The 10,783-nt window shown below is 36.5% G+C and overlaps 1 non-coding gene across 1 annotated transcript; it reads left to right on the top strand.

The window, feature by feature from the left end:
* Positions 1-9,807: 9,807 nt before the first annotated feature.
* On the top strand, positions 9,808-9,928 carry LOC115305868. The gene has a single exon (XR_003915057.1). It is a non-coding gene; the product is annotated as a U6atac minor spliceosomal RNA (small nuclear RNA).
* Positions 9,929-10,783: the final 855 nt, after the last annotated feature.

Raw genomic sequence — 10,783 nt, 5'->3', positions numbered from 1 at the left:
GTTCGTGGGTTCGAGCCCCGTCAGGCTCTGTGCTAACAGCTAGCTCAGAACCTGGAGCCTGTTTCCGGTTCTGTGTCTCCTTCTCTCTGCGCCTCCCCCTCTCATGCTCTGTCTCTCTCTGTATCAAAAATAAATAAAACAAAAAAAAATTTCATCAGTCAGAATAACACCTGGCCCATGAATAGAATTTTGTATTTATAAAAATGTTTTCACCTATGTTATTTCATCTTATGGATTCGTAGAAGCCGAAAGTGGAAGAAATCTCAGATGTTATGACTGCCATGGAGCAAAAAGAGAAATTGAATCCAAGAAAAGTGGTCACTTTGCCTAAAATCAAATAGCTGTATAGCAGCAGAATTGAACCCAGTATTTAATTCTGCTGACTCTCAACCGAGTGGCTTTTCCATTACCATCACATGACAATCTCACTTGTTTCCCTGGGTCTCCTCTTTTTCTTTTGTCTGTCTTTTTAAATAAGACCTATTTGTCTTCTTCTTTTTTTTTTTTTCATTTATGCATCAACGGTGACCTACTTCTATAAAAATTTAATAAGATCTTACTTTTGTTGATTCTTTCAAAAGTCACCTTAAAACTGATTGTTTTACCAGTAAGCAGTTACATTTTCAGTTTTAGGTTTCCTTTATCTCATACTGAAAAATTAAGTATAAATAGAAATGTTAATTAGAGTTGTTTTCCTGGTCATTACAATGGTTTATATTTGAGTTGTTTCCTCTCAGATTAACCACAAGATGGAATCTTTTAAGTAAGCACTTCCTTACATATATTCTCTCTCAGTGGGCAGACACTAATGAAGTTTCTGTCAAAAATCTGACAAGTAAATGTTTCTTAAAGTCATAGCTGATGCTAGACATGAACTACATCAGATTTTCTATTCTGCGTTGGGAAAAGAAAAAGAAAAGCATTGATATCTAACTTCAATTTTGCTAAACGGGAAAGAATTATATCCAGGTCAAGGTCCAATCCAGTGAGGCTTGAATAAATGGAGATATTATATCTTCAGAATTCAGTGCTTGGTATGCTTAACACTCAGAATCATGCTAATAGTTAAAACAGCATTGTACAGAGATGGAATGATATCCCTTTGCAAAGGTGTGCATTCTCAAAGGATACTGATTCCATACTGACAGCTTTCCCCACTCAACATTTCTCTGTTACCAAAAGGCTGTTTTGGTACCACAGCACCAAAAGGCATATGCTCTGGCTATGAGGAGGAGATTGCTGAAGATTATTATTTGGGAACCTTCAGAGACATCCTCTTGATTGATCAAAGATATATCTTTCTCTTCTGTTGCCCATAATCCTACTCCATGCTGCAAATATCATAGCAATTTTCTTTCTGATTTCCTATTTGAAAATGGTAGCAGTTAGAAATCTGAAATTTTTCCTAATTCACTCTAAATTTACCCCCAACACCTGTTTTGGTTTTTTTTCTCAAAAGAGGAGAAAATTACTCTTCCAACCACCAACTACCTTGTGTATATTCAGTGAAACATTTTTTCTAGTTATACATTTGTGTAACTTAATGGACATGGGCAATGCTTTTTTAATATAGTAAAAATAAAATCTTAAGTAAATCTAAAAGGATCCCCTCTATCATTAATAATACTGACTTCAAAAATAACTATGACCATTAAATTATTTTATTACAACTGAAATAATTATAAGTATTTGTTCATAATTGTTTTTTATTTCGTTCAAGAAAATGTCTTTCTAAACAAGATATAGGATATTTCGGAGGTCCTTCTCGTCTGCTGCAAGACTCCTCTTTTTAGGAACAGAAAGCTAGAAGTTTCCTACAAAATCCAAGACACAGATTTTAAGGGTCTAGTGCTTCTAAGTTTTAACATAGAAATGTGTATTGGAAAAGAGTGTTACATCCAAGATAATGCTAAAGGTTAAATTACAGAGAGGAAAACTCAACCTCCAAATGTTTGCACTGCTTAAAGAGATTGAGAACTCAGTGCTGCAACATGCGCCAGCCAGACAAGCAAACTTTTTAAAAACAGTATGTATAGACCATACATCTTTCACAAAAGTTAGTGCAAAATGGCATAGTCACCTAAATTGAAAACTCTAAAATTTTCAGAAGAAAACACATAGGAGCAAATCTGCTTGTCTTTGGGTTTGTCAATGAGTTTTTAGGTACAATACCAAAGGCAAAGAAAAATGGTAAGTTGAACTTTATTAAAACTAAAACATCTGCCAAAGGCACTGTAAAAGAATGAAAATAAAAACCACAGACTGGAAGAAAATATTTGCAAATCACACATCTGATAAAGGGCTTTCATCCAGAACATACGGAGAACTCTTAAAAGTCAACAAGAAAGCCAAGAGCCCAATTTAAAAATGGGCAAAAATAGGATCAGGCATGCCATCAAAGATAGTATACAGATGGCAAATAAGCATAAAAAAGGATGTTCAGCCTCATCTATCAGTAGGCAAATATGAATTAAGATAGCAATGAAATCTCACAACATACTTATTAGAATATCTAGAATACAACGACATGCAGAAGAATGAAACTGGACCTCTTTCTTACACCATACACAAAAATAAATTCAAAATGGATGAAAGACCTAAAGGTGAGACAGGAAACCATCAGAATCCTACAGGAGAAAACAGGCAGCAACCTCTTTGGCCTTAGTTGCAAAAACTTCTTAGGAGACATGTCTCTGAAGGCAAGGGAAATAAAAGCAAAAATGAACTATTGGGACCCTCATCAAGTTAAAAAGCTTCTGCACTGCAAAAGAAACAATAAACAAAACTAAAAGGCAACCTTCAGAATGGGAGAAGATATTTGCAAATGACACATTGATTAAAGGGTTAGTATCCAAAATCTATAAAGAACTTACTAAACTCAACACCCAAAAAAACAAACAATCCAGTGAAGAACTGGACAGAAGACATGAATAGATACTTTTCCAAAGAAGACATTCAGATGGCTAACGGACACCTGAAAAGATGCTTAACATCACTCATCATCAGGGAAATGCAAGTCAAAGCCACAATGTGATCACCTCACACCTGTCAGAATGACTAAAATTGACAATTCAGGAAACAAAAGATGTTGGTGAGGATGCAGAGAAAGAGGAACCTTTCTGCACTGTTGGTGGGAAAGGACTCTGGTGCAGCCACTCTGGAAAACAGTATGGAGGTTCCTCAAAAAATTATAAATAGAACTACACTATTACCTAGCAATTGCACCACTAAGTATTTATCCAAAGATACAAAATCAAAAAAATTATGGAAAGAGCCCAAATGTCCATTGACTGATAAATGGACAAGAAAATGTGATGTATTCCAGTGTGTGTGTGTGTGTGTGTGTGTGTGTGTGTGTGTGTGTGTAGAATGCTGCTTGGCAATCAAAAAGAATGAAATCTTGCCATTTGCACCAATGTGGATGGAACTAGAATATATTATGCTAGGTGAAGTAAGTCAGGAAAAGATAGATATAAGAGAGCTATCATGATTTCACTCATATGTGGAATTTGGGAAACACAAAAGATTAACATAGCAGAAGGGAAGGAAAAATAAGATAAAAACAGGGAGGCAAACCATAAAAAAACCTCTTAAATACAGAGAACAAACTAGAGAGGAGGTAGTTGGGAGGATGGGCTAAATGGGTGACAGGCATTAAGGAGGGCACTTTTTGGGATGAGCACTGGGTGTCATATGTAAAAGATGAATCACTGGGTTCTACTCCCTGAAGCCAGGACTACACTGTATATTAACTAACTTGAATTTTAAAAAATATGTTTATAATAAAATTTGACAGTACAAACTGATGACAAGAATGTGTAACAACCAAAAGTCTCATTCATTGCTGGTGAGGATACAAAATGGTAGAGCCACTTTGGAAGACTGGAAATTCCTTAGAAAGTTTAACATAATTTTGCTATACAATTTAGCAATTGCACTGCTATTTACCCAACCTATTTTAAAACATTTGTCCATGCAAAAACCTGCACACAAATGTTTATAGCAAATTTATTTATAATTACCCCAAACTGGAAACAACCAAGATGTCCTTCCATAAGTGAATGGAAAACAAACTGAAATATATCTACATAATGTAATACTATTCAGTAATCAAAAAGGAGTACTCTATGGAGGCATGAAAAAACATTACTGCGACATAAATAGATATTGGCAAGTAAAACTATCCAGTCTGAAAAAACTCCATGCTGTATGATTCCAATTAGATGACATTTTGGAAACAACAAAATTATAGGCTTAAAAAATCAAATCACTAGCTGCCATGTGTTTGAAAGAAGGAGAGAGCTTGAATAGGTGAACCAGAAGGTTTTCTTAGGGTGGTTAAACTCTTCTGTATGATACTATAATGGTGGAAAGTGACCATATGCATTTGTCAAAGCCCACAGACTTCTACAGCACAAAGAGTGAACCTTAATGTATGCAGATTATAAAAAGTCACTTAGGGGGTCAGGACTATCAAGATGAAATACAGAATGTAACAGAAGAGTCTAACTGTATTATGTATATGAAACAATCTCACCAAAGGGAATGGGGGAAAATGGTTCTGAATTGGAAATAACTATTGTCTATAAGACTAAGCAAAACATTAGCATATATTCTACTTGATAAGGTTTTCCACAGGGTGGTGTTGGTTAATTCTGAAACCACTATGTGTGGATACTAGAACTGAAGTATTAGGTAAATAGGGGCACCAGGATGACTCAGTCAGTTGAGCATCCAGCTCTTGATTTTCGCTTAGGCCATGATCTCATGGTTCCTGAGAGAGAGCTCCCATTCGGGCTCTGCACTGACAGTGCAGAGCCTCTTAGGATTTTCTCTCCCTCCTCTTGCTCTCCCCGTCTCCCTCTTGCACTCTCTAGGTCTCTCTCTCTTTCAAAAGTACATAAATTAACATCAAAAAAGAGATTAAGTAAATAGATGGTGAACGGTGGGAAAATATTCTCTTACTGTTGGTATGGAGGGCTTAAATAAGCAAATAAATGGAGCCTAGAAGGATCCATTCATAATGAATCAGAGGTATCATATTGGAGAAAACAGGATGAACTCATGTTTAGTTTAATGTAAGCACAGATGGCTCCATATGGAATATAACCTCTGTACACAGACTTGTATATACACACATATAGTACCTCCTTGCTCTATCAGCTGAGAAAACCTAGAAGCAATGAGACTCCAGTAGCAACAAGCAGTCTTTTGTTTCTAATTATATTTGCTAATGAAAGGAACCAAAACTCCTTGGAGAAATGACTGATTTTATGACTGGGATAGGAAATGTACAAGAAGCTCCTGGTGTATCTTGTAGTATGTAAAAGTGAGACAATGTTAAAAAAAATATATCAAATGTTAAAACAACAACAACAACAACAACAAAACCCTAAATGATGGACATTGTGTCTCTGTGTCAAAGAGTTGAGGGAGCTAACTAAAAAGCTCTCAATGGCTACAGGTGAAACAATTTGAGTAACAAAATAAAGTAGTATTAGATTATAACCCAAAGTGTAAAGTACATGACCATGAATCTATACTGATAATGACTGAAAATGACTGAATACATATAAATGGAGAGAAGTAGATGAATTTCCGATTTAGAGGAATTCTAGATAACTTATGTAAATACTCCACCCTCAAGGAAGTAAACTATAACTTCCCACTCCCTTTTTTTTTTTTTAACTCTCTACTCTTTTAGCATGGACTGACAATAGTGATCCCTTCTAAAGAGTACAGCACAGAAAGAGGGAAAAAGTAAATTCACATGAATCTGACAACCACTAGCTCAACCATATGCATGTTTACAGTAATTAGTCATGTTGATAGTATGTACCTTTGCTATGTTGTGATGAAAATGACACTTACCATTTGATCTTTCTCCTCAAAATCCATAACCCTGATATAATCATGAGAAAAATATCAGACACATCCCAATTGAGAGACATTCTAAAAAATATCTGACCAGCACTCCTCTAAATTGTCAACATTATCAAAAATAATAAATATCTGCCAAACCAACATAGCCAAGAAGAGTCTAAGAAGACATGGCTAAATGTAATCTGGTAGCCTAGATGGGATCCTGGAAAAGAAAAAGGATATTAAGTGAAAGTTAAAATAAAAATCCGAATAAAGTGTGGACTTCACTTAAGAATAAATGTATCAGGGCACCTGGGTGGCTCAGTCAGTTAAGTGTCCAACTTTGGCTCAGGTCATGATCTCATGAGTCATGGCTTTGAGCCCCATGTCAGGCTCTGAGCTGACAGCTAGCTCAGAGTCTGGAAGCCTGTCTTCAGATTCTGTGTATATCTGACCCTCCCCTGCTCATGCTGTCTCTCTCTCTCTCAAAAATAAATAAAAACATTAAAAAAAAAGAATAAATGTATCAATGGGACATCTAGATGGCTCAGTCAGTTAAATGTCCGACTTTGGCTCAGGTCATGATCTCAAGGTTCATGAGTTCAAGCCCTGTGTTGGGCTCTGTGCTCACTGCGTGAAGCCTAGAGCTTGCTTCAGATTCTGTGTCTCCCTCCTTCTCTGCCCCTCCCCTGCTTGTGCTCTGTCTCTCTTTCTCTTAAAATAAATAATAAAACATCTAAAAAAGAATAAATGTATCAATATTGATTCATTAACTGTGACAAATTTACCATACTAACAGATAATAATAGGGAAACTGGGTATGGGTTTCAAATTTTTTCTATACTATTTTCACAATTTTCTATAAATCCAAAACTGTTTTAAAATTTAAAAAAGTTTGCTTAAATAATTATGTTATGAATTTATCAAATTAATACTAAGTGCTGCACAGGATGCCAGATGGTGAAGCATGGTTCTACAGCAGACCTCGAGAGGTAATGAAATAGAGAAGATTATTACTGACAGGGCCTGGAAGGAACACCTGGCAAGCTTTCAGGGACCACACGGGAGGTAGGGCACAGTGCAGACAGAGGTCAGGACCGGGGCACTGCCTTTACGAGGGTCTGTAGGTGGAGTGCTTAATTCAGACTGAAAGAGTGGAGTATTAGTAAGCCAAAAGGGGAAAGACAATAGGAGGCAGGAGAGACTTGATCACAGGGGCTGTCGGGGAAGTTATATTTATATTTGCTTGTGACTCTGTGCACTGCTAGAGAGTTTAGCTAACTTACTCCATAATCTTTTTGTCTTAGCATCCATCTCCTGTGGCAAAGTTGCCTGTGGGGGAGACTTGAACTGATGCTCCCGCTCCCTTGAGCCTACATCTCTGAAACAGCCCACAGTCACAATTCAGTTGCCTACCCTTGTGAGAAACGTTCTCCTCTTCCTCCTTTGCCTGTCCTTGTGTGCCCCTTAGATAAGACGCCCTTGGAGCTTACCAAAATCCTGCTCTTTTTGGTTTGAATTGACCAATCTGGGCTTAATCTGAAAACTTCAAAGCACTCCACCCGCTGATCCTAATAAAGGCAGTGGACCTGGTTCTGACTCTGTCTCCCTAACTGTGCTCTGTGTGGACCTCCAGTTGCCCACTGGCGGTGTACTGGGTACTTTCTTGAGGTCCTGTGAGTAATATTCTATATTTCAGGTACTTCCTTCAGGACCTATCAATAATAATCTATATTTCAATTCCTCTCGTAGTCTTGTTGCACTGCAATGCTCAGGGGGCTCTATTTAATGAGTATTAATTTAACAAATCACAACAGCTGCCATGTTGGGCACACAGTTGCATGAAGGGGCTAATGTCAGTTTAAAGTCACTGAACGCAGCTTGGCCAAACGTAATGGATGCTAAGGCAATAATTTTATGGAGTAGCTTAGCTAAACTCCCAACACGTATACCCAAAACAACCCCACATGGCCATTAATGAGGATGTAATTGATGTGCTTGACTATCAAAAGTAATTTAGTGAAAGAATTAGCGAAAAATCATACCAAATGAAACAGATTAAAAAAGGGGCAATTGTGAATTCTAGCTCATAAAAATAATTATGTATACACAAAATATTGATAGTAACAAAAATTATGACATAAAAATATTGAAAAGATAGGGACTTAAGGAATGCGTATTATAAGGCAAAATTCTACAGACCCATGTGTCTGAGTTAAAAAATCAAGGACAAGCAGTTACATTCATTTAGAATCAGAAATAGGAACCTCAGAAGAAAGAGCTTGTGCAATTAACAGTAGTTGCTTCTGAGTATCAACGTTCAATGTTGAGACTGTTGTCAACTTTAGGAAGAATAAGACTCACAGGAACATTTGCAGTTTGAAACTATATTTTTCTAAAAAATATATTAAGAATACAAAACAAAAATTAGTGTGTTTAATGGAAAACCATTACATTAAAATTTAGGAACCTTAAGCTCTAGCACTAACAAGTTATAAACTTTGAGCACAGCACCACTGCAGGTCATTTTCTCACGTGTGAACTGAAATATTGGACTAAATGATTCATGAGGATCTTCCACTCTAAGATTTCAAGGTAGTAAAAAATATACACCAAATATTTTATAAGGGGACTTGCCAAGAAACATCTTTATTCTTTAAGAAAAAAGTAAAATTTGAATGATAGGCACACAAAAACATCCCACCATTAATGGTTTAAGTAACTACAGTTTACATCAGAGAGATGCCATATAGTTATTTAAAAATTCAAGGGATGGCCAATAACCACTTTAGTAATACAGTGTGAGATAAGACACTATTCTAGCACATTGTATATTACACAGGTGGAGAAAGATATGTGATCGCATCAGCTTTACCAGAACTGATGATTAATCAAAGTTTGGAGAAATGGGTAGAAGTCACATTACAGAAGGCTTTGCATATCAGTCAAAAACCTTTTACCACTTTATCTCATGGTCAGAAAAGGATGTAGAAGAGGTAAAATATGAAGAAGACTTTAAGACTATTAATGTGGCCGTTGTGTGGAGGAAGAAAATAATGCAAGTTAACAGATGACTTTAGATTCCCATGTATGTAGGTTGGAATCCTGGTTCTGTATGACCATCAGCAAGTCGCTTAAACACCTTAAGCCCCCGGTTTCCTCATGGGATTATGTGAAAATTAAAGGGTATATTTATATAATGCACTTGGCATAGTGCTTGGCTCAATAATCAAAAACTAAAAAATTGCTTTGCAAACAAAAAATGGGTAAGAAGGCAAACTTTGAGACTCTATTCGAGAGACCATTAAAATAGTTTAAAGAAATGTCAATGAAAATAAGATTAAAGAATGAATGAAAGAAGCAATCGCCTTTAAAAACTAACCAAAAGGGTGAAGAAGAATGAGGGGTTACTGTTGACTCTAAAGCTTGGTGTCTGAGTGACTGTAAGACCTGGGAGGTCAACCCAGGAGAAATATGAACTTTAATAAAGGAGAGGAAAGGGAGATCGATGAGTTCTGTTCTAGCTGCCTTGGGTGTGAGGGGACAATGAGACTTCTGGGTAAGAACGTCTAGCAGGCAGTTGGAGATACAGAGTTATAATATCCTCCTCCAACCACCACCTGGAGGTGTATATTAAGGTTCTGCTCCCATTCATGTTCTTGTATCTATGCAAGTAATACAATCAATCAGTAATTTCAACCAATTCCACCCTTTCAACAATCACGCTCTTCCTGAAAATCTGAGGCCTACTGGAAATTTCTATTTCAATGTCTCATAACTACCTCAAACTCACTGAGTCACAAATCAAAACTTTCTTTATCCCTAACCAGGTATTTCCTACTCACTTATCTCATTCTGTTAATAGTACCTCAAGATCAGCCAGAGTGGGCAGCTTGAAGTAATCATTTATGTCTTCTCCTTTCCTGGTAAAGTTTTGTTAAATGAGTGCTGTATGAAAGGAGAGATTAGAATTCTTGGAAATGATGAGAAGGTCCTAATTAACGATACAACACATTCATGGTGAAGGTATTGCTATGTACTTTGTGGCCTCTCATCATGGTATTGCACTAATTATCGGAGATACAATTGGTGTATCTAACTGCATTAAAATTAACATTTTTTTCTTCATTAAATTAAGAGAGTCAAAAGGGAATGCAGTGAGTGGGTGAACTTATTTGCCACACATATATCTGACAAAAGAATTCTATCCAGAATATTTGAGGAACTCCTCACTTTACCAAAGAGGACATAGAAATGACAAAAAAGAAAAGAAAATATGGCAACTCTACTATTTATTTTAAGGAATGAAACCCATGGGAAGAAACTCCTGTGTACTCACCAGAATGACTAAAATGTTAAAGACAGAAAATGCCAAGTATTGGTAAGGATACGGAGCAACTGGAATTCATATACTGCTAAGTGAGCATTAATTGCTACTACTTCAGAATAATTGGTATGATCTACTACAGCCCAATGTGTATGACCCAGGAATTAAATTCCTATGTATATATCCAACCAAAATGCATACACGTGAAAGTCCATGGCAGCATTCTACGTTATCACTCCAATCTCAAAACCACCCCAATGGCCACCAACAGTTGAATGGGTAAATGATTACAGTTCACCTGTGTGATATAATGCTATTCAGCCATGAGAACAGGCTAACATAAGAAAATGTGGATAAATATCACAAGCATGTGTTAAGTTAACGAAGACAAACATAAGGGAATATCATGGATAATTGCATTTATGTAAAATATGAGAACAATTGAAGGTGATCTGTGGTGGTAGATTGGATTGAGGTAGAGATAGGAAGTGGGGTCTTCTGTGGATGCCCTCTTCCTTGATATGGGTGCTGGTTTGTGAAAATTAAGATAGTTTATATACACCTGAGTGTAAACAAAGATATGTACTTTTTAGC

Source organism: Suricata suricatta, chromosome 10 (assembly GCF_006229205.1).
Source record: "Suricata suricatta isolate VVHF042 chromosome 10, meerkat_22Aug2017_6uvM2_HiC, whole genome shotgun sequence".
Taxonomy (NCBI): Eukaryota; Metazoa; Chordata; class Mammalia; order Carnivora; family Herpestidae; genus Suricata; species Suricata suricatta.
Note: the sequence above shows the minus strand (reverse complement) of the source record. Positions and strands in the feature narration are given on the sequence as shown.